This window comes from Arvicanthis niloticus, chromosome 1 (genome assembly GCF_011762505.2).
Source record: "Arvicanthis niloticus isolate mArvNil1 chromosome 1, mArvNil1.pat.X, whole genome shotgun sequence".
Taxonomy (NCBI): Eukaryota; Metazoa; Chordata; class Mammalia; order Rodentia; family Muridae; genus Arvicanthis; species Arvicanthis niloticus.
The window spans coordinates 161,055,138-161,079,799 of record NC_047658.1 but is presented as its reverse complement, the minus strand read 5'-3'; the positions used below and the strand labels follow the sequence as shown (position 1 = coordinate 161,079,799).

At 45.4% G+C, this 24,662-nt stretch overlaps 1 protein-coding gene across 4 annotated transcripts in view; it reads left to right on the top strand.

The window, feature by feature from the left end:
• Gpam (glycerol-3-phosphate acyltransferase, mitochondrial) overlaps positions 1-24,662 on the top strand; it is a 59,881-nt gene that overhangs the window by 1,602 nt on the left and 33,617 nt on the right. The window contains exon 1 of one of the 4 annotated variants that reach the window (XM_034505836.2): positions 21,458-21,598. The exons of 2 other annotated variants lie outside the window; for them this stretch is intronic. The gene's annotated coding sequence lies outside the window, so the exon portion shown is untranslated. Of the gene's footprint in view, positions 1-21,457; positions 21,599-24,662 lie in introns of those variants that run through there. One more of the 4 variants, XM_076924537.1, reaches the window with a different exon arrangement.

The following is a 24,662-nucleotide window of genomic DNA, read 5'->3' as shown; positions in this document are numbered from 1 at the left end:
ATGAGTGTGTCTACTCTCTCTGCAAGCAAGTCCAGAGTTATAAACTTCTGGGGCTACTCCAGGCTGTCTTGCAAATGTTTCTGATCCATTACCAGTGCCAGACTGACAGCTGCCAGGGTAGGGAGCAGGTGTGGTGTGGCAGCCAGGCCCAGGGGCAACTCAGTTTCTGATGTGCAGTATTCTCACTGTTCACAATGTCTAACATTGACTGAGAACCTTCCTCTACCTGCGAATACTCCTCCATGTGCCTTTCATTCACTGAATCAGTCTTCAGGACCAGCTGGGGAAGAAACAGGTCAGCTCATTTAGGGGAAGAACAGATGTAGCTACGAGTGTAGCTACTCCTCTTCGTGCTCCTGGCACACACACACACACACACACACACACACACACACACACACACACACAGAGAGAGAGAGAGAGAGAGAGAGAGAGAGAGAGAGAGAGAGAGAGAGAGAGAGAGAGTTAATTTTAAAATGCCTTGGCTAGCTCAAAGGTTGGGCACTCCTAAACTTTCCCCTGCTACCCCAGGCCCAATCAGAGAACTAAGTCGTCAGTGGCTATCCACCCAAAGTCTCACATGGCTGGTTGGCTCTCTCTCCTGCAGCTCCTACATCCCATCCTTCTTCCCCTGACCCCCGACCCCTAGTCATGGCGATTTTCTATCTCCTTTTTCCCAGTTCCTAGCCCGAGCAAATCTGAAGGTCCCATCCAGTCTCCCTATGCCCAACCATTAGCCACTGGCAGCTTTATTGATTGATCAAAAAACCAATTGGGGACAAGGACCTTCAGCATTTGGATACATAGATTCACAATTAAATCAAAGCATTAGAACCAATCCCCAACAAGCAGACTGTAAGTTGAGGAGTAGTCATAAGTTAGAGTGGTAAATGGAGTTTTCAGAGTCCCATGATTTCCCAGCATGACTCCATGATGGAGCAGAGTGAGTCAAGAAACTGCACATGAATGAAGGCCAAGACTGGGAGCAGGAGTCCCGCGTGTTCCGTTACCCTTTCATGCCTGTGAGCTGTCAGCTGACTCTGTGTCAGCTTGGGAGCTTGCCCATGAGACCTTCAAAGGAGAAGCTTAGGGGTCTAAGCTCCACCCTCTGTCAAGATCTGCCTTCCCCATAGAGTACTTTACCCATCTCAGTTCCTGTACAGACTGAGGGAGGTTTTATACCGGCTTTGAAGTAATGGAGCTAGAGTTGTGAATGTCAGGCTCTCACACGCTGTGCTTCGCTCTGGTGCGTCTCACTGGTCTCCTGCATAGACTGACAGGCCAACATCACCCTGCGCTCCAGAGGACCATGCTTCCTGGTTACAACTGCCGCTGGGACCACACATCAGGCAGATCTAGACTCAGCCTGGAGCTTTCTCACACAACATGCTTTGGGCCCTTGGCTTTGGGTTCATCACACCCTGCTGCCTGGCCCCCTGAAATATTCCTGTCAGGCAAACAATCGCGCCCTGTTTGCCTCTCCTGACATTGGAGGATCCTCTATGTGGAGGCCCATCAGCTTCTCCGTTCTTCCTCAAATCCAGCATCTACTTAGGCCACTAGTGCTTGTGGGCCCGTACTATTACCTGAAGATGCCCGTTCTAAGTTGTTCTCCCTCTACTCTCAGAAAATAGTCTTGGTATATTTGCTTCTATGCTAAGGGCCTCAAATTAAGAGTCTGTCCTTGTTCAGTTAATCTTATTCAAATCATAGTAGATCGTGGAAGGAAAAGGATTATTTATATCTGTAACTGAACCTTATGTTTCTCCTTGGTACTTAAACCTTGTTTCTCCCCATCTGTAAAATGGGCACAGCACTTCTTTCATGAATTGACTTTGAGGAAAGAGATTCCGTGATGGACTTACTGTGTTTTCAGCACAGGGAATAGGGTGAATAGGGTCGCAGAGAAAACCAGTTGCCCTTGGATAAGCTAAGTATGAATGGTGCACCAGGCTTTAAAAACAGTGCACAAATAGACCATTTGGGTCTTTGGAGAGGACAAAGGACTTAGAAGGGAATGGGGTCCAGTCATGAGAGGGCTGTTTAGTGCACTATGGCATTTGAACACATCAGTCCAGCTGGGATGCAGCAGTGGCCCTGCATAGGCCAAGGACCTGCTTACTTTGGGGCTCAGAATCTGTGAACAAGAGAAGAAAGCTGGACTGAGTGGTCCCTTAGACGGAGTTGTTCATTCTGCCATCTAAGATGCTCTCGAACAAGTGCATGGCTTGAAAGAGCCACACGATTTTTCTTTCTGTTGCTTTTCTGTCCTATTTGCTGGTGGAGAGAGACTGTTCCGGGAGGAGGGACTGGTCCGCCTCATCTTAGAAGACCCTCACCAACATTTACTTCCTCCTTCCTCCTTCCAGCAGTGACAACTATCTTCTCCTTTGCTTTGTCTCAGGAATTATGTCGCTCCTGTAGCCAGCATTCCATATGCCTTCCCTTCAGCTCCCACAGGTACAACTTGGGTGATAAACCCATCCAGAATGCCGTTCTCTTCTGAGAACAGAAGCCTTGGAGGTGAGCGGGAGCTGAAACTTTGGAGATGGGCTCATGGACTCCTCCTTGGTTGCCCCCGTGTGTTCCCAGAGCTGCCTACTTGGCCCGCCCTGGGGTACCACGTGCCTTCATTTACCATCTTTTATGAACTCTCAGGCCTGGACACTAAAGACAGCACTTGTAAAGGTTGGTTAGCATATTTTCCAGACAAAAAACAGTGGCCAGGGAGGTGGTTGGAAGGTTGAGGGATGAAAGGAGGATTGTAGGCCTCAGACTCCTGAGCCACGCTGAAGGAACCTCCCGCCTTTTCTGTAAGGGTCTACATCACCGGCACTCGCCACGCCCCCATCAGTCTCTGACAGCCAATCAACTCTCTTTCTTTCCTTTTCCCTACCTGGGGCTTCACTAGTCAAGCCCTGACCATTGCCTCCTGGGCATAAGGGGTAAAGGGACCTCGCAGGGGCCTGGATGTTTTAGCTAAGGCTGCTCGAAGGAAACAATTACTGGCAGGATGGACCAGCACTGTGAATTCAAGGCCCAGAACACTCGGCACTTGTATTCTGGATTTTAAACTCCTCATTGGATGGGCACTCAGAGGATCAAATGTTGAGAAAGGAACAAACATGCCGTGCAGAGGAACACTACACCAGGAGATTTCCAAAGGCGGTTCAGATGGCCCATTATTCTCCAAGGCAACCACACAACCTTCTCTCCCTCCACTCGGGTGAAGAACCTGACAGTACCATTGCAGGAGGGAAGGGAGTGGTCCATTGTCAACATTCAGTTCCCAGAACCCGATCCACCCCACTTCAGGGCCATCCAGTTCTTCAGTTGCACTTCAGATGTGGAACAGGGTTCTGGGGTGTCATGCTGGGTGTGATATGGAGAGCACTCAGTCCCCATTCCTGGGTGCCTCTGCAGGAGTCCCAGTGGCAGCAGCTGCAAACCAAGCTAAACAAAAACACCGCACCGCCACCACCGTCACCTCCACCAATAATCACATGGGCTGCTCCACCTGAGGCCAGGACTTCCGTTTCCGGTGAACTCTTAACCTAGCCTTTTCTGCAGAGGAAGGGTAGTTGCCATGGTCTACCTGAACATTGCTGGTAACGCTATGTATTTTGAGTCAATTCCAAATAGCAACTCGGAAGAACAAAGGCCTGGGAAAATGAAAACCAGGGGACTAGGCAGCAGCAGAAGGCTGGTTCTCCTTCCCCAGCGCTGCTCCTAGATGTAGCTCCACAGAGACTCGGAAGAGATGCTGAGATTGTGTTCATGAGTCTCCAAGTACCTTGCAGCAGTCTTAATCCCAGCCAAGTCCGCATTGCATCACATGTAATAGTCTTCTTCACTGACGCTTAGGGTGAGCTTGCTGGACAGGTGGGACACCCCACACCAGGCAGCGTAGCAGGCACCCTTAGATAACAGAGGATGCTCTGTTGGGCCAATGAACATCACCTTGGATCCTTAATACGTTGCTTCCTCAGCTCCCCTTTGGCAGGTCAGCATCCCTGACCCACCTCTAATTATAGTCCTGGGACTCAGCGACAAGGCAGAGTCTCCCCACTTGAGGAATTCACAGCCCAGGAGAGGGGGCGGGTCATTAACAGAAACTGCACGTGACATTGCAGAGCGGAGCGGTGCAGTGTGTCACGGGGCAACCCTGTCCCCACTTGGACTTTCACTTCCTTCTCTGCCCTTGTCATGCTTTATCTTCTTTCTTAGCTGAGCCTCTAAGCTATTTTTTCCAGCAAACTCTACTGGCTCCTAAACACTCACAGACTCACATAGGCAATGCCTTTTCCAGTGAACTAAGGATAAATGTGCAAGATGTGTGTGTGTGTGTGTGTGTGTGTGTTCACGTGTGTGTGTTCATGTGTGTGTTCACTTATGTGTGTGTTCATGTGTATGTATGTGTTCACATGTGTGTTCACGTGTGTGAGTGAGTGTTCACATGTGTGTGAGTGTGTGTGTTCATGTGTATGTATGTGTCCACATGTGTGTTCATGTGTGTTCATGTGTGTGTTCACGTGTGTTCACATGTGTGTTCACTTGTCTGTGTGAATGTGTTCATGTGGGTGTATGTGTTCACATGTGTGTTCATGTGTGTGTGTTCACTTGTGTGTGTGAGTGTGTGTGCGAGTGTGTGTGTTCACCTGTGTGTGAGTGTGTGTGTGTATATATGTGTTCACATGTGTGTTCATGTGTGTGTGTGTTCACTTGTCTGTGTGTGTGAGTGTGTGTTCATGTGGGTGTATTTGTTCTCGTGTGTGTGTCCGTGTGTGTGTGTTCACTTGTATGTGTGAGTGTGTGTGAGTGTGTGTGCGTGTGTGCATAAGGATGTGAATGTGTAGGCTAAGGGCAAATGTTGTTCCTCAGGCAGTATCCACCTAGGTTTTGAGACTTAGTCTCTCACTAGCACCCAGGGCTAGCCAATTAGACACGACTGGCTGGAGAGTGAACTCCAGGCATCTACTCATCTTCTCTGCCACCCCAGTGGCAGAATTACGTGTGCATACATACCATCATGTTGTGGTAAATATTATTTGGGGGTTTCTACCCTACCTTAGGCCATTTAGTTCCCCCAAAAGACACAAAAGCTTTATATTTATAATAAGCCTTAAAGCATTATTGCTGAGCAGATATCAACCAACACTCTATGTTATTTGGTCTATCTCTCGGTCAATAATCTCTGAGATATCACTTGCCATGTTTTACCTGGGCTGCTCCTACAATGGGTCCATGTGCTCATGATCCACTCACCCCATGGTGCCTTCTTCTTTCTTCCTCTCTCCTCATGGTCTTTGCCTCAGACCCCAAGCCTGGGACCTGAAGCCCTGACTACCTCTCTTCTGCCCAGCTACAGGCTGTAGGCATCTTTATTCAACCAATAGTTGTAAATTATAGAGCAAGGTTTGCACAACAAAAGCTGAGAATTCACTGTCAACACTACCACATCCAGCCTTTGACTTGGGTGCTGTGAATTGAACTCCGGTCCTCAAGAGGTGGCAAATACTCTACTGACAGCTGCTTCCCACCCCACTCTACCCCCATTGTGGGTTTTAAATGCAGCTATACACATACAGCGTTAGTTAGGACTTATGCTGTCTCAGAGTCTGTCTTTCATGCTCATTGGGGTGTAAGACATTCTTTTTATCGGGTGATGGTGTTTACTCATTGACAGTTTATATTCATAATACAGTACCTGGCACAATAAAAAACCCTACATTATCTCAAAAGTCTTGTCCAACAGACTGCTTGCTCGTCACTGAGGCTAATACACATGTCTGGGAATGTATTTCATAGCGTCTGATTTCCCAGACTGGCCTAGTGACAGGGATATATTCAGTTTTGTCACTTCCTATGACACGCAGTTGGCTGTGTCAGTCAGACCCTTAAATAGAATGTACTGTCTTCTTGGTGTCCCAGGCTCCTGTATGTTTAATGCCTTGAGTATCTACTTTCTGGGCCAAACTCATGAAATTCTAAAAGGGAATTATCCATTTCAGATAGCAGTGGAAATACAAGCCATTGGTACCCTGTGCTATCGGGCTGCTTAATTTTTTATTGGTCTTTCAAGATAAAAGGAGTTGTGTTAACCTGAGGTTGTCAGCTTCCTCTTAGGTGCTGCTTAGAAACGGCTGTAAAAGTGGCTGGTACCCTGGTCTGGGGTGGCTGTGGAGGTTGGGGAGTCATGGCGTCATTAAATCTGCTCTGGGTATGCAAGATGTCAGAGGCGCCTGGTTGTCTCACCACTTTCAGTGTGCTCCAGGACACTGGCACCCCCACTCACCAGTGCTTGAGGGAAAAACAGAAAATACACACCAGGCAACTCAGATTCCACTAAGCTAAGCAGTAGTGTCCAGGTAGTTAGGCTGTAGTTGGATCTTTCTGGGTTAGGTGTTGTTTAAAATAAGCAGGTCTCACTCAAGTCTGTAAGGTGGGTTCAGTCACATTCACAAGGTTAGCTCTTCTGCAGCAACCTCACAGAGAAAGCTCACACCCTAAAGAGCATGAAAGACAGACTGTTAGAAAGCACAAGTCCTTACATTGTATATGTATAGCTGCATTTAAAACCCGCAATGGGGGGGAGGGGTGAGATTGGGAGGCAGGTGTCAGTAGAGTATTTGCTTGGAATCAGACTTGTGTGCATCTATCATGCCGATAGATGCTTTTCTCTCACTGTTGGCCCACCTTTCTCCCTCAGGACTCAATACCTCTTGGCTTGTACCACAGTGGTCCGAGTTGGGGATAATTCGATACATTGAACTAATCTCTTTTAGTGGCAACTGTTTTCTGCAACTTTGTACCTTCATCTATGTGACCCTTGGCTGCTACTATTTTTAACTTGCCTGTTTAGTTACTAGAAGCTTTCTTTGACTTCATTCCCCGGGTTGATCAGCAACCATGAGGCAGCAACAGCCTGCAGGTGGTGCTTGATGTTGGCTTGCTGCCTGGCTTTGGGTTACTGTCTTCTGGAACCTTCCTTGAGTGCTCGTTCCAGAGCTGGTCTAGACTGGTGAGCACCGGGTGCCGCCTGTTTGAATGGGCATAGCTGTGATTGACTTCATTGGGCTGCTTCCCCAGCACGGCAGTGTCCCCCATCACTCATCTCTGCTGTAGCAGGAGTCAGCAGCTGGAGGCTTCCCCGATAGTGCACTGAGGGAGGGAGGGAGGCATCGGTGGGGCTCTTACTGCAGTGTTACCATCGACCAGGTATGTGGCATCTTTTATTTTTGATTTCCTTTTGTAGTTAAGAAATTCTAGCATCTTTATTCTTTGAAAAAAGCCACGCACATATACAATGTTGATCATATGTACACCATCTGACTCCTGCTTCCCTCAGCGTGTCTATCTCCTTACCAACTGCCCCCTCCCCCCCCCAAGTATTATACCCTACTAAGTGCTGTTAGTGCTGCCCATGTAAGAGTGGTTGTGGGATCAATCGCTGGGACTGAACCCAAAGAAAAGTGATTCAGCCTCCCCCAGAGTCAGCAACCACCAGTAGCTCCTCGATCATGGGTGAGGCCTTGGGAGCTTCTCCACCTTAGTGCTGGAACTTTCTTTTCTTCTTTTTTTCTTCCCCAACTCTCTCTCTCTCTCTCTCTCTCTCTCTCTCTCTCTCTCTCTCTCTCTCTCTCTCGTCAGGGTCTCACTATATATTTCTGGTTGGCTTGGAACTCATGTTAGACCAGAACGGCCTGGAATTTACTCTGCCTCCCGAGTGCTGGGATTAAAGGTGTGCACCATCACACCTGGCTCACACTGGAAGCTTTTGACTGGCTTGATCTTGTACGAGTAACCACAGCTGCCCATGGGCAGCAGCAGCGTGCTGTGTCCAGAGCAGAGCATTTCCCAACACTTCTCCCCGTCTTCCCGTTCTTACACCAACTCTTCCTTGAGCCTTGTGTGTGAAGAAGTGTATTACCAGATTGCCCATCTGGGCCTTCCTTGAGGGAGTTCTTTCTTTCTTTTGAAGAATAGTCTCTGATACAGAGACTTGAAGAAGGTCATGCTAGCCACTTGCTTATGCATGCAAGGGATGAGGGACCAAGGGCAAGGGTACTCCCAGATCTCTGGGTGCTCCCAGATCTCTTCTCCTGCTGCACTAACTGCTACCACCTCCCTTGAATTCTAAGTGTAGACAGGGCAGAGGCCATGCTTTGGACATCATGGAGGCTGCTGTGTTGATTCCAAGCACCCTAGTGTTTGGAACCCTGGAACGGGGAGACATGGTAGTCAAGTAAGAAGGACCTCTGGGTAAGGACACATGAGACTGTGTTTTCCTCTGCACTGAAGGCTCCAGAGACCTCTGGAGAGTGCAAGTCTTGACAGAGCAAGTTCTTACTCTAACTCCAGTCCTGCTTCCTGGTGAACTCCAGTCTCTTTCCAGAATCTCGACTGCCAATCAGAGCTGAGAGGCTGGCCTGTGGTGGGGTCCATCCTGGCTCAGAAAATTGTGAAAATTCAGTGGAGACCAAGGACACTGGATATGTTGGGACCCTGGGATGACTACTAAGGACAGTGGCAAGTGTGGAATGGAGACAATCTCAGCCTATGGGACAAGTTCTGTGTGATATAGATGATAATTCAGAGACAGGGGTTACCCCAAACCCTTTGGAGTTCAGAAGGTTATTTATGAGTACCATTTATCAGACACTGGATTATTTGCATGGTGGATCTATTTTTTTTTTTTTTAATGCCCTGGTTCTTCCCTCCTGGAATGAGACAATATATAAGTGTTTTTTTTTTTTTTTAAATTTTACAGGTGCCCACAATTAGGAGACTTGGTATTTTTTAAAGAGACCTGAAATTTTAAAGTTTTGAACATTTTAAGGAGTGTGATATCTTAAATTATGTTATGTTTTATAGTTTGATATTAAAATGAACTTTTGTCAAGAACAAAAAAAATTGTGAAAATTAAATATTACACGTGGAGAGCATATAGGTAATACCATGGTCCTGTTAATATGAGGTACTGAGAGAAAATACATTGTCAGCAATCCATACTGGTTTTGTTTTTTTTTTTTAAAGAAAATTCCATACAATAGATTATGACCATGTTCCCCCACCCCCTCCTCCCACACCCTCCTGCTCTCTTCACCTCCCTATGTTAACGTGGTGGTTTGGATGAGAATGGCCCCTGTGGACTTGGTCTCAGTTGGTGGAACTGTTTGGGGAAGGATTAGGAGGTGTGGTGTGCTCTTTTTGGAGGAGGTGTGTCACTGGGAGTAGGCTTTGAATTTTACAAGATCCTTTCAGTTCTCATTCCTTCTGCCTTGTGGTTGTGGGTCCAGACCCGAGCTCTTGGCTGTCCCTTTGCTCCATCATCAGAGGCTCTAAACCTCTGAAACCAGAAGCCAAACTAAATACTCTCTTGTATAAGTTGCCTTGCCTTTGGTGTTTTATCACAGCTATAGAAAAGTAACTAATACACTAAAGTTGCAACTCTAAACTCTAAAGTTTCAACTCTGCAGCAAGAAAGACAGGGCAAATACACAGTTAAAAGCTCAGGACTTCGGTGGTGAAAAGATAAGAGGCTGAGTCATTACTGATAAAAAGGGAGCTTGGAAAAAGGACCGTTAGGGAGGGGTTCTCAGGCCCTGTGTGTTGCTTAACAACAGAGATGGGACAAGTGACAGCTCCCTCAGACACTGGTTCCCCATCCTAAGGCTGCTTTCTTGCTCAAACATTGGAGGTCCATGTTTGGAAAACTGTATGAAAGTTGAAGAAAATACAGCTAAGACCTATCTGTAGTTTGTAGGAGAGCTTGCTTCTTAGCTGTTGCTAGTGGGATAACTTCTTCAGGGTCAAGGAAATTATTGCTGTCTGTACTATGTCTCTAACTACATAGGGCTGCCTTAAGAGCCCTATGTAGGGCTCTAATTCTCCATCTTGCCAGGAAGAAGAGACTATTACACATCACTGCACACACACACACACACACACACACACACAGAGGCACATATTCATATACACATACATGCAAGCATTCATAGGCACATATTCATATACACATATACAGGCACATACACTCCACATAAACATTGCACATACATGACACACAGATATGCCACATACATACTCTATACATGCTGTGTGCATATATCACAATACATTACAGATACATACTATATACCTCATATACACATAGACTATACATATCAAGCACAAGTCACACCATATACACCACATACACACCACACATACACACCACATATACCACATACACACCTCACATACATATCATATATACCACATATATACCATTTACACACCACATACACACCATATACACCACATACACACCTCACATACATATCATATATACCGCAGATATACCATGTACACACCACATACACACCATGTACACACCATATTCACCAATGCATACCATGTACACACCATATTCACCACATAAACACCACATGAACACCATGTGCATCACATATACACCACCATGCATACCATGTACACATCACACATGTATACCACACATATATCATACCAAGTACATGTTACACACGTGTGCCAAACATATATCACAGGTGCATCTCATACATTTCACACACATATAGATCACACATCCCACACATGCCATACATATAACACACATATATCACACAGACACATGTATCACACACAGATATACACATTCATCCCCAGCACCACCCACTCACTTCCTTTCTCCATGCCATATATACTCCATACATACATGTGCATGTGCACACGTGAACATCAGTTCACTGCCTGCCTGAGCAGCGTGCCTAAGGAGGACAGGCCCTTTAAGATCCTGCCCACAGCTGAGTTGCTGATGCACTGCTGGCTGGCACTAGAAAAACACACCCTTTCTCCCGTGGGCTCTCTCCATCTCAAAGCCCAGCCCAGGTCCAAGGGACTGGTGAACCCGTCTTTTGCTTTAACGCGATAATCAGGGGGCCACTCTAAAGTACCAAACGACTGCACACAAACCGCTCAGCGTCTCATTGAGATGGCAGGAGATTCCTCTGGGCTGCCTCAGAGCTGTGATCCCCATTTTTCTTGAGACCTGTGATCTATCACTCCTCAGTTTGCTTGCTTAGAAAAGTGTCCCGGCTCAGTGGCTGGGAGAGGCAGTAGTTAGTGCAACATCTTTCAAAGGTGGCTAGAAGCATGTGCAGGTCTTTGAGGGTGTTGTGAAGTCATGTCTAATTACAATGTGAATGAAACCTTGGCCAAAGGAAGTACATTGAGTTTATCTCCACTGTGAGCCTAAAGGAAGTGTATACTAGGCAGCCCGTAGTACAGTCAAGTGTTCAGCTCAGCCCTGGTTTCTGTCAGATCCTAACAGTTACCTCCCCAGCTGAACAGTTTACCTGCCTGCTGTCTTCATTCTTTGAAGACTCACCTTGCACAGATCACACGCTCAATGCTTTTCTTATGCTCTACGTGCTCTCTGTTGAGTATACAATTATGCATGTATTCTACATGTTCATGTGTATGTGCATGAGCCTATGCACAGTGTGTGGACGCTGTATGCTGAGGTCTGGTGGTTTTCTCTATTGTTCTTACCCTGCTGTTGGAGACGAGGTCTCTCACTAGACCCTATGCTTACTAACTAAGCTGGGATGGCTGCCCTGAACACCTGGGAATCCTCTGTCCGCCTTCGCAGCACTGGGAGTGAAGGTGTGTGGTGCTGTGTTCCCAGTATAACATAGGCTAAAGACTTCCACAGGGAATGGCTAGTTGTAGGCCATGGGCCAGTTCCTGCCCACCACCTGCTTGGTGAATAAAGTTGTGCTGGCACACAGCCCCATTGATTTGCTTATGTATTATCTGTGGCCTCTTTCACACAGCAGATTCGGGCAGTTGTCACAGAGACTATATGGTTAGCAAAGCCCAAAATATTGACTATCTGGCTCTTTTTTTAGAATGCGCTGACTCCTACCCTAGAGTATTAGCGTTGGAGCCAATAAAGTTTGGGTTCAAATAGGGTTTTGCTTTCTCGCTAGCTGTGACATTGCTAGGGGAAGTTGCATAACCCCTCTATGAGAACACATCTACTCAATGTGGATGACAAATGCCTACTTTGGAGGGCTCGGGGAGATGATTGGTTGAGTGGGACTGTATTTATAGAAACCTACACCCTGGGCCTGGCACGGAGTAAGTGCTCGGTAAACGGTGGGTGTTCAGTCCCGCATCAAGCAAGCCTGAGTATGGGTGACTGCCCATCCTTCTGCAGAGCCGATGCCTGTCAGTTGTCTGCCCACGCTGAGCTTGCATTCTACTAGGGGCAGATAGAGGGTGATCAAGAATAGGAGGTGACGGGTTAATTTTAGTTAGTGGTAAGTGCTGTAAACAAAACGGAACGGCACAGAATAAAATGACAAGCCCGAGACAGAAAGTTGCAAACAGAGCTGATAGCTAAAAATAAGAATGAATCGGGCATACAAATATTCAAGAAGCCATGTTCCTGGCTGCAGGATCCAGAAACACAGAAGCCCTGCCCCAGAGATGAGGTTAGACTGGCCCAGAGGAAAGAGGTGGCCTGAGGCTTGTGGTACTGAGGGAGAGGGGCGTGTCAAAGGACAGCTGAGGAACAGCAGAGAGGGGTGAAAGCCAGAGAGAGCCTGTGCCCTGTGGAAGGGGAAGAGCTCAGAAGCGGGGGAAATCTGAGACAGAAATGGGCCAAAGGTGGGCTCATTCTTCGTTCTTTGTAGGAAGCAGTACTCCTCCTTCCTGCAGGCATTAGTCTCTATCGGAATCAGGAATGAGCAGGGGCCCCAGAAGCCCTGGCCTCTGTTGTGGAAACCCCACCAGAGGACCCTATTGAGCGCAGCTGTCTCCTGGGGCTTTTCTCCACACAGTGCCCCTAACTCACCTGACAAATCTTTAGGACACCATCGGGCTGGTAGCGCTTTGAAATCGCTATCAGGAATCTCAGTGCCTCTCCAGGTAGAGCACTTAAGAGTCATATCAGTTAATGTGATCTCAAAGACTCCAGGGCATTTCCAGCAACAGAAGACCACCAGATAAGGGTTTCGTCCCCGAAGGCCACTCAGAATTCATGGCTCTGGTTCCCATAATTACCATTTCTATTTTGTCTGAATCGCCGAACAGGCGTGAAGGGCCTTCATGATAATATTTTCCCTGTTTGGGGCTTGAAAGAAAGCATAGATACCATCAGTTACCCAAACTGCCCCCACAGTTGCTAATAATAGCCGCGCAGTAGCCAGTCACAGAGCGCCACTGTATCCTCGGCTTGGCAGTGGGAGCGGACGTTTAGATGCCCACTGTATTAATTACTTTCCTTATTGCTATGGCAAAACACCTGACAGAAGCAACTGAGGAGACGGGCTGGTCAGGCTCAGGATGGAGGTGCCGCCCATCCTGGAGAAGAAGGTACCACATCTGGAGGGGCTCAGTTCAGCGCTGCAGGAGCTGACGGTGCAGCTCATTCACACTTGAGCAGATCAGAGAGTAGCTGTCTCCATGGTAGACTGTGACTGGGCTAAAATCTGAAGAGTGGGTCATGTAGTAGTTCTGTTTTTAAAATCTGTAAAGGAAACTGCACACTATTTTGTATGACAGTCATAATGTGGACACATATTCTTGAGTACAGAGTCCACAGATGACCTTGGAAGGGCTTTGAACTGTCTAAGAAGGAGTGAAAACATTTACACACCTGGTTTTCCATGGGGAAATCCTGGAATCCCACACGATCAGGCTTCTTACTTTGATGTTACAAAGCTATAAATTTTGCTTTACAAATACTGTCAATCATGCAGTTACCACACCCACAAATCAGGTCTAAGTTTATAATCAGAAAAGGAGAATGACCCGTGGTTGAAGAAGGGTGAGCTTATAGTTTTAAACACCCCCTTTATCAATTATCTGGTACTGATTCCTGGATCAACCTTCTAGTTCTTTTAAAGGTACCATACAGTATCTATCATATTCCAGGGGCTTTCTCCCAGACTTATATTTTTTCTTGTCTTTCTTTCTTATTTATTTATTTATTTATTTATTTATTTATTTATTTTGACACAAGGTCTTGTCATAGAGATCTTAGTAATTTTCCCGAGTCCCGGGATTATATGCATGACATATTTTAACTCTAAACCCTCATTAGAGCATAAAGTATGATTACTCTTGTTATTATTATTACTAGCTTTGTTTTACAGATGCAGAAAAGGGGAATGAGTGGGAGAGGGAAGAAGGGAGGAGAAATAGACAGATGACAGGTAGAATTTAAAAAAGAACAAATTGCACAAATTGCATTTACATCAACATTCCCTCACAAATATAGATATATGGTTGTCAGGCCGTAAGTATGAGTTCAGAATAATTATACTTTGGGACATGTCTGAGCAGCAACTATACCTTGCTATAATGCCAAAGCGCATTCCTAATTAATAATAGGATATGTATGCGTGCCACCATGGTTTTAGAATAATTCAAGTTTGCCAGTAATATGTTGAAGCTAGCCCATTAATTGCTCTGCATAATTACAATTTGTCTGAGAGTCACTCTGGTTAAATGCATATGGTTAATTTGTTAAACCGGTGATTTTATTTTAGGTACTGTTATCATTATTTAAAATTCACTCTATGTACATAGGCTGGTCCCAACTCTGGAGACTGAGGGTCAAGCAAGATTTATCTCTGAGAAGCTGAAATTCCATTCATTCCAGGATTCGATCAATGGCTAAGGCTTTAGATAATCATTAATCCTTGGTCTAAATTGTATTTGCTCAGTAGTTAATGAGCAAAGTGACCCAGAGATTCAAACAGACTATTCTAAGGACTCCACTCACAAATAACCCAGAGAAAATCCAACCTCACTGGTTCTGACAATTATTTGCCTGCCTGTTGACAGAAGTTAGGAGGATTTCTACAGTTCTGTGTGTAATCTATGCATGGCTCATGGAAATTTATCAGGGGCACATGAACAGAACTGGGGAGAGCCTTTCAGTGTAGTAACTATAGTGCCATTGACAAAGATACATTGTATCTTCAGGGACAGAAATGAATGTGCAATGAGATGGACATATTCTTCCCCCTGAGTGACAGGTTGGGAGAGTCACAAGAGCAGATAGAGAGGGAACTGCAGCCTGACCTCATCTGTGAGGAATGGAAGACCCCTTCTCCAGTCTCTGCTTCTGTGTTGGGAGATGGCATTTTAACACGCTGAGTGACAGCTGGACTGGATCTGACTAGAACCACACTCACTGTGTTTTGACTCTGTATTCACGTTTTCCTTTATATCAGATTTGTGTAATGAGATGGGCATGTTCTTCACCTTGAGTGACAAGTTGGTTGATGTCTAACTCATTACTTTGGAAACTATTTCTTTGGGAATTTGTAACTTAAAAGCCAAAGACAGTTGCATAGAACGTGTTTTTGATGGCTAAGCGAATACATTTCCCAAAAGAAAAAGTCTTTGAGCTTTTCTGTGTCTTTGAAAGTAATAAAACCATATTTTATCAGAAGTATGCTAAAAAAAAGTGAGTGTTGATTAAATTTGGTCAATCTTCTTCCTAATTAGACTGAATGAGTGAAGTCCCAGTTTTCTTTGAACTCCTTAGAAACAGAAAATATGCAAAGTAGTTCTGACCTTCCTTTCTGTGAAAGTTCTCTCCTTTGACAAATACTGATGCTGGGAGAGGGAGGATAAAGACAAGACCATCCCTGACCACTTCTTGCTCTTCTTTAAATATTTGAAAAGTCCTTTCATGATTGTTGGGTGGAAGCGTTCAGATCCCGTCTTCATATTGGTTTTATTCATGGCTGCAACAGTCCGTGTCCTCACGCTCACCATGTATTATACATATCTGGGAACCTAGCACCTAGTATTACACACATCTGGGAACCTAGCACCTAGTATTACACACATCTGGGAACCTAGCACCTAGTGTCTTTTGTACTTAAATTGCCTCCAGACACTAGTAGGGGTGTGGTGCAGACAGGAAGTCCACTGCCATCTTCCTCCATTGTGAGAAGAAGCAGTGCTCAGGAAATGCACATGTATCCTTCTTGAGGAACTAGAAGAAGTTGTATTAGTTATTGCACAGCAGCCAAGGCGACTCACAGAAGGGAGGGTTTATCTGGGAATATGATTCCAGAGGGGTTTGAGCTTCTCATGGAGGGAAGGATGGCAGCTGGAGCAGGAAGCTGAGAGCTCACATCATCAACCACAACCTTGAAGTTAAATGAGCAAACTGGGAGGTTTGTAAGGCTTTATAGCCGATGAGCTTCCTCCAGGAAGGCCGCTGTCTAAATCCCCCAAAGCAACACCACCAATTGAACCAAGAGTGCAAATGCCCAAGACCACAGGGCTATTTCTCATCCAAACTAACACTAGAGGCCAGGGCAGCTAATTTCAGAGAAAGGTTGGGAAGAAACTGAGGATAGGGAGTTAGATAAAGGCAAACATTGACAGGCAGTGTGGAATGTTTAAGACATTAGTGGATAGGCAATAGTTGAATGCATTCTAGTCAGTTGGAATAGGGATAAGGAGAGATGCATGTCTGACATAGCCCATGTGACCTTTCTAAATGGCTGTTCTAGATGATGTGAGGAGGGGATGCCTGGGGAGGCAGAGAGTGGCAGAACTAGACATGGGGATACATGTTTAAGTTGTTGGCCTCCCAGACAAGAGATGGTGGGTGGTTAGGCTAGAGCAGCAGGAAGGGGAGATAGGTGAATGATGTGTTCCTGGCACGTTGGGAGGCATCACAGATGAGATTTCAAGTTGGATTGTTTATGGGAAGAAACATAGAATGATGCCTAAGTTCCTGGTCAGATAAGTACAGTGTACAGGGTAGAATTAAAGAATCGAGCTGACAGAAGACGTAGAGAGGAGATTATAAGGGTATGGGTTGTCAAGACAAGCTGGGCTTCAAGTTGTTCCACAAGCAATCATAACTCATAAAGAGTAGAGTGGTTCCTTTAAAGGTGTCCTAGACTACTAGGATCCTTCTGGGGGACAGAATAGTGTCTTCCCTTTCATTCCCACAATTGTCTGACTTTCATCAAACACTTTACCCAGCATCTTTCAAGAACAATGGCAAGTTTCAGAGTTTCAGTCTTAAGCAATATTTAGGAACAAAAGATTTTTCCTAAGCCACATGTTATCTTCAGAGGTGCAATTCTGATCTCGGCAAAGAAGACGCGCCTTGTGTTAGCGTGCGCAATGGCCTGGCTTCTTAGAGGTTCTGGCATTTCTTCATCCATATTAAGATCGTTTGCATTATCTCAGCCCTACCAGAACTGTCCCTGATTGTTCTGGAGCTCATTTGGGCTGCTCCCTTTTTCCCTCATATGCTTGGTGGGACTTTTGTAGCTAGTAAAATGTGGACAGAACTGATACGTGGATGAAGAGGTCAGAGTTCACCAGCATATATTTGCCCAGTCTTGACAATCAGTGAGGTGTCTTCCAGTGCATGGCTTTCTTCTGCTTGCTGGCTCAGTGATCTGTACAAGCACATCCCTGTAAGAACCCTTTGCCAACAAGCATGCAGCATGTGGCCACAGTAACCTCTGTTGTCTTAAAATTTGGAGTCGCTTATTGCTGCCCCGTAACTCAGCCCATCCTGACTAACCCAGAGTAAACAAACCGGAAGGGTTTGTGTGATCTTTGAAATTTCGGAGAAAAAAACCCTTTTCTGGGATTTAAGCTCAGGTACACCTGTCTTTTGAGACTGTCAGAGAACTATATCCACAGCACATCTCAACTAGACAGAACAATGGCTGCCACTGAGGGCATCCCACTGGCGGCAGGGCTTGTGCTAATGGTTTTGTATGCATTATTTCATTCCCATTCCCAAATGATATAAACGGTAAAAGGACCTCAACCAATCAACATTCCAGGTGGGTGAACTGGATCAGAGAGGGCCAAAGCAGAGGCAGATGCACAGCCTTCACTGGACTCTCAGACATTCTGCTAGCAAGCTGTGCAGAAACATATGAGCGTGTGTATATGTTTGCGAGTGTGCATGTGCATGTGTGTGAGTGTGTGTGTCTGCATGTGCATGCACGTGTGAGTGCAGTTGTGTATGAGTGTATATGTATGGTGGGGGTGGGGAGCTTTGATCTCCCAATGAACCATTCAGTTCTTCAGTTAAATCCATCTGAGTGACGGTGTTTCTGTGCTCTTCAGGTGGAGGGCCTTCATAAAGGATCTGTTGTCTTAGGCTAAGGACATGGCATCTCAGCCCTCAGTAACAGGCTATGTAAGACTTGAGGTATGCGTACTGGACTCAGAAAGGTTTGAATTCACATGAGGATCCTGCCACTTAACCACATTCACCTGAATGTCACTCTTTGCCTCAGTTTCCCCATCTAGAAGATAGACTTATCAGTAGTTCCTAGCTTGTGGGGCTGTGGGAAGGATGGGTCCCTCATTTCCAACTTTGAGATCAGATCCTTTCTGTCGTCTTCCCTGCTGTCCACTGTATATTGGGGAAATGATGGGTCAGGCTCCCCAACAGCTTGTTTTTGACTCATCGGACTGCTAGCCGGTGTTTAGTGTTGAGAAAGGAAAGGCAGGCTCTGCTCCTCTTGTTGGGTGGTGGCTCTGTGGTTTAGTTTCCTCTTGGCAGCTTGCTTCCTCTGCCACAGTTGACTCTGTCTGTCCAGACGTTGGGAGCGTAGTTTGTGTTCTTGTTAATCTCTGGTTGCCTCATAAGCCTTTAGTTGTTTCAGCAATCCGTGGGTCTGTCTAAGTGTTTCTCTATGTGAAAGTCTTACTCTCAAGCCCTCTGGCATGGACTGGGTTTTCCTCCTGGCCCATGGCTAAGAAGCCAGCCTGAGACAGTGTCTATAGAATGTGCACAATGTGCTTGGCATGTAGTAAGTGCTGGATAACGAGAGCATACAAAATAAACCTACTGCCCACAAGCTCTGGCACTGACAACTTGCCCCAGGCGTGCTCCTGGGACATCAAAGCTCCCAGGCCACAGCCCACTCCTCCTTCCAGATTGTGCATATCTTCAGTCCTACCTGTCTGTTGGCACCTGTCTGTTGGCTCTTACATAATCTAACAAGGTAAGAGAGATGCAAACTCCACCATACTATTCATACCATATGTAACATTTTTTTTTTTTTTTTTAAGATTCCAAACTTCTTACTGTGGCTTATTCATCTGGTTCTGACTTTCTAATTCCCCTCTGCAGCTCCCTAATCCAGACTGGGCCTTGGCACAGCTCTCTGGCTCTGTCTTCCCTCTGGGTCTGCCATGCTCCTTGCAGGTATTCTCTGTGCTCCTTCCAAGGGGAGGTAGTTTTCACCATGGGTAAGTGAGTGGCCCTCCACCTAGAAGGTGAGCAGATGAGATTTCAGGAGGTGCTCTCACGGCACAGTGACTAGAGACAGCAGCGAGGAAGGCAAGGCTCTCCCAGGGTTAGAGCAGACAAGGTCAGAGAGATGATAATATAGGAAAATACTTTGGTTCCATGAAGCAGACAATAGCCAGATTAACTCTACGCTGACATGTTTGTTTAGATAGGTTTCTCCATTCTTGATGTTTCAGGAGTGGATATTCTTCCCAAAGAGATATTTTTTTTTATACCCAGGACATTGACAGGCCTGTTTATATGAACTTACTAACTAACTAACTAACTAACTAACTTACTTACTTACTTAATTTATTTATTTCTATTTATTCTGAGATAGGGATTAGGCAGCCCAGGGGAGTCCTGAGCCCACTATGTAGCTAAGGGTGACTTTGAGTTCCCAGTCCTTCTGCCTCCATCTCCTGAAGGCTGAGATTACATAATGTGCCATATAATGCCCAGGTTGGATTATCTTCTTAATAGAGGAACAAATAATGATGTGTCTGTTCTCTATCAGAAAGCTAGATAGTAATCATGTGATCTAGAAATGTCGTGTTTAGAATGTGTCATGTCTCTATCCAGGACCAGAGAAATGATTCTGATTTTATTCTTAGGAGCAGGAAGCCAACCCCTGCAGCTGTACTCACGAAGCCGTGGTTTATCAGGGCAGGAGCCATTGGCAGTGACCCTCCAGCTTGGTAATATCTAGTTAGTGACCTGACCGTCGTTCGCTGGCCTCTTCGCTGTGCTGTGACATGGACTCTTCAGTCCTTATTTTCTTTATTTTCTTTTGTCCTTTCCACTCTTGTGTCAAGATTCACCAGACTCTTCACTCGCCATGACCAGACCCATGCCTGACATTTTCATTTTTCTGCCACCGACACTTAGTAAGATGCCTGGTACAAAACAGACTCCTCGTAGGTTGGGAATGAGTAGATGCTGAATTAACCCGTCTTTAAGCCAGAATTCCAAAGCGAGCATTTTTAGAAGTCTGCCTCTGTCCCTTATCTGAGTATGCATGCCGCATGGGGGAATCAAGTAGAAGCCCTGACTCATTTTTGCTGGGTCTCCTCATCCCTGCTTGGGTCCTGTGTGCGTTTAAGAGCTTTATTTCTTCTGTGACAAGCTCTACCATGTGGGACTTCCCCAAGGCGCCAAAGAAACACTGTATCCTGGAGGTCCTACTGCCTGCTCTGTCTTCTCTTAAACTGAGGCCCAGCTTGCCTTATACTAAGCCCAGAAGTTTCCTCTACAATCAGCCACTGTTTTGTCCACCTCAAAACTTGTAAAAAAGTATCATTTGAAACTGGGTAAGTGGTTTGGGGGCTCTCGGCTGGGCCCGGCTTTCATGGTGCAGCTTTTCGGAGGCTCTTGAATTTTCTAGGAGTCAGAATAGTCATTACTTGCTGCTCAGAACTGTTCAGATTTGGTATGTGATTCTTTAAACCAACAATGTTGCCATGGGCGTATCAATCCAAAGGTATTGTGTAGTTACAGGTTTTCAGCTGACATCACACTGAACACAGGGATTCTCCTTCGAGTTTATTTGGAGCTTAATGTACTTATTCATTTAGTGATGAAGCAGCTTTCAGTGAAAGTGAGGCTCTTGCAGTGTGGTGAACGTGTTGAAAGTGATTCAGGGATGTTCAGTCCCCTATGGCCTGAGGTAGCTTCTGAAAGATACCGAGTCCACCTTTCCACTGCCAGCCCTCAGCCTGCTAGGCTGGTAAAGCTGATTTCCAAAGTCCGTCTCTTCTGTGTGTTTATTTTTTTCCAAGTGGTTGAATTATTCTAGCACAATTAAAGTCAAAGCAGATATGCCTTTGCTGGAGAGTGACAGAATCCTGTCATACTAGTGTTTTACATAGGTGTGTGTGTGTGTGTGGGGAGGGGTGATAAATCTGGACAGTCGAAGCGGGAAGCAGGGAAGCAGCAGTGCCTGCTGTGTCCCTTTAACTGGGAGAGCAGAGCTGGGGCAATCCTCGCAGTTGCTTTTCTTTTAGGTCACATTGCCCTGGACTAGTAGGTCATGTGGTCATCTTGGCCGCAGCAACAGTTGCAATATTCTGGAATGAGATTATCATAATTGGCTTAGACAACCTTGTTTCATTCCTTTCTCAGAGCCTGGCAAAAGATCACCCTGAACAAAATCAGAGGGAAAGAAAAGAGATTAAAGCAGCGGCTCTCTCAGGGAGAGAGACTAGGGGAATCCTAGAAGCCACAAGCCAAAGAGCTAGAAGCCGATTTGAATCTTTTGGGGAACAATTATTAAACAGGAGTTGAGTAAGTATGTCGGACTACATACTTTAGAGAAGGAGCTGCACTGTCTTGTTAAAGCTATATTTACAACAGAGTGCCTGAAATAAAGTAGCAGCTTTATAAATATTTACTGACTAATTGAATACCCTAAAAGGAGCCTAGAGAAAAGATGAGAAGAAAAAAAAGCACAAGCCTCTTCATCATTAAAATGATTTCTTCTAATAGAATTTTCTAGAATAATTGTTATATTTTAGATCAAGCAATGCCATGGCTACCTGCATAATTGAATTCAGTTAATACTGTTCTTTTGTGGAGAAGTGTCCATTTGTGGATCAGTGTATAGGTGGGTCAGTAGCAACTGGAACAAATGTCCTTTAGATCTCTGAGAGAAGCTTTCTAAAGAGGGACTATTAAACAGGCGGTGTAACTGTTGGGGGAAATGCAGATCTTAGTGTGAGAAAGGCTTGAGTTTCAGTCCCTTCTCCACAGTCTGTCTCTGTGTGGTTAGACTTCCTGCTCTGGTCATACATGTTAGTTATACATGCTATAAACTGCATAGTATATTGTTATTATTTTTGTTGTAAGTAGTCTGCTATCTTTTAAATGTTATCTTAATAAAAAAATTTTACTTGGGGTCCTTAAGGTCCTGTAACACCTTTGTGCAGATTCAGATTTCAATATATAGCATTTTGTTGCTGTTTGTTTTGAAGTCCGTAATATTCTTACAGCCTGGGTCTTCCAGATATGAATTCTTTCAGTGTTCATTTTTTTTCTCCCTCCCTCGGGGACACCAATCGAATGCACCCACCCCAAGTTCCCCGATGCCATCCCTGTCCATTTCTTCTTTCTGGTTCCCCAGCGCTGCATTCCAGATAGTTCTGACACAATATTTTAAAGTAACTTATTTTACTTTTTGGTAACATTTAACCTGCTGTTAACTCATCACAGATGTGTATGTATGTGCTTGTATGTTTTTTTAAAAATCTCAATGCTTTTTATAAGGTCTGTGATTTGGATTTACTTTTATTTTTTGAAGATGGGGTCTCTTGTGGCCTAGCTGGCATTACATTCACCTTCTGGTGGAGGGTGATTTTGAACTTCTGACCCTCTGCCTCTGCTGTATCACCACACCTACTCCCATGTGGTGCTGTAGGTGGAATGTAGACTTCACATATGTTACCTAGGCAAGCGACCTACCTACTGAACCACATCCTTTCATGGTCTAGATTTAGCTGAGTCTTTTTTCATGTCTCTACTTTCTGTGACCTCTACTCTCTGCAGCATTCTCGATTGATGGTTTCCCCATTTCTGCTGTGCATCACTCTTTTCTGTTTTTTTCTTTTATTTTTGTATGTCTGTTTAATAATTTAGCTTCACTTTGTGAGGTACACGGTATTTTAAATTTTTATTCCCTTTAAGTATTCTCATGCTTTATTCTTGGACACTTTGGTGGTTTTGTGTTTGTTTGCTTGTTTTTGCAATTGTCCAAGGGGGAAGGGTTGGACTGGTCTTTAAGGCTTGTTAAATATGACCATGATATGACTTTATTGTAGGGTTAATTTTACTCTGCTGCTGAGGTGAGACCTTTTATGTCATGAATCATGAGGTTTCCAGACTCTTTGAAGGTCAGGCATTTGAATGGTCTTGTGTGACCACTGGGAATCTTTTAACTCTGACTTGTAGGGACAAGAGTGATCCCCATCTTGTGCAAGCCACAGTAAGTGTTCCTTCATCTCTTCACGTTTCTGTGCTCTTCTCCCCTGCATGTGGATAGCTTCCTGACGTGTGCAGGCTAGTTCACTGAAGACCGGACTGAGCTCTGCAGGGTTCCACGGCTCCTTTTGCCACACAGCTTCTTCCTCTTTCTCCTCTCTGGTACTCAGCTCCAGCCTTGACATCCACAGTCTCTCAATTCCATCTTCTCATTTCAGTCTACCTAAGCCTCCCTGAGTTCCTTCTTTCTGTACTGCAGCCTGGTAACTCTCTCTAGGTGATGAGCCAATGCAATTGAAGGGCTCAGCTCACTGTGGTCCTCCCTTGGACTGTCCTCAGCTCACTGTGGTCCTCCCCTTGGACTGTCCTCAGCTCACTGTGGTCCTCCCTTGGACTGTCCTCAGCTCACTGTGGTCCTCCCTTGGACTGTCCTCAGCTCACTGTGGTCCTCCCTTGGACTGTCCTCAGCTCACTGTGGTCCTCCCTTGGACTGTCCTCAGCTCACTGTGGTCCTCCCTTGGACTGTCCTCAGCTCACTGTGGTCCTCCCTTGGACTGTCCTCAGCTCACTGTGGTCCTCCCTTGGACTGTCCTCAGCTCACTGTGGTCCTCCCTTGGACTGTCCTCAGCTCACTGTGGTCCTCCCTTGGACTGTCCATCTCAGGTACATGACATCTGATTTCTGAATGTCACTGGTTTATATTGCCTGTTTGGTTTTTGCTGTATTAAATAAGATAGCACGTTCACCCCTGTTACTCCATCTTAACTGGCTAGACCGGTTACTATAAATCACTCTGCTGATAAAATAGATTGCTTAGGGTGCCACCTGTTTCCAAAACAATCTTCATTATGTAACCAGAACTTAGCACGGCAACCCACATTCACATGCACAGCAACTCTTGTGCAAGAAGAGTCCCTATGACTGAGTTTTATGTAAGACACACTTTCCATATGGCTTACATTGCAGAACTTCTCCATCAGTCTTCCTAATTCATTTCTCCTCTTCTTCTTTATCCAAGGATTATCTTCACGTTTTCCTTCCATGCCTTTGTTTTGTTGTTAGGGCCCCATATCCTGTATTTCACAATGTTTTGGGATAAAATTTTACTCTTTGTAGCTAATATACATTCCTTGAGAGCCTTAGTGAAGTGTGTGTGTGTGTGTGTGTGTGTGTGTGTGTGTGTTTGGATAATGTACAAGAGGCAAAATCAAGGCAAGGTCCTCTCTTATTCTATGATGAATGCCCACTTCTACTCTCTGGGGTTGTTTCCCAGAAGAGAATCATTTGTTTTGCAGGATGGGTTTTATAAAGAGAAGTGGAAAGAAGTGGAAAGGAAATTCATGTCTCAAGTTAAGGAAATCTAGTTTTTCTTGTT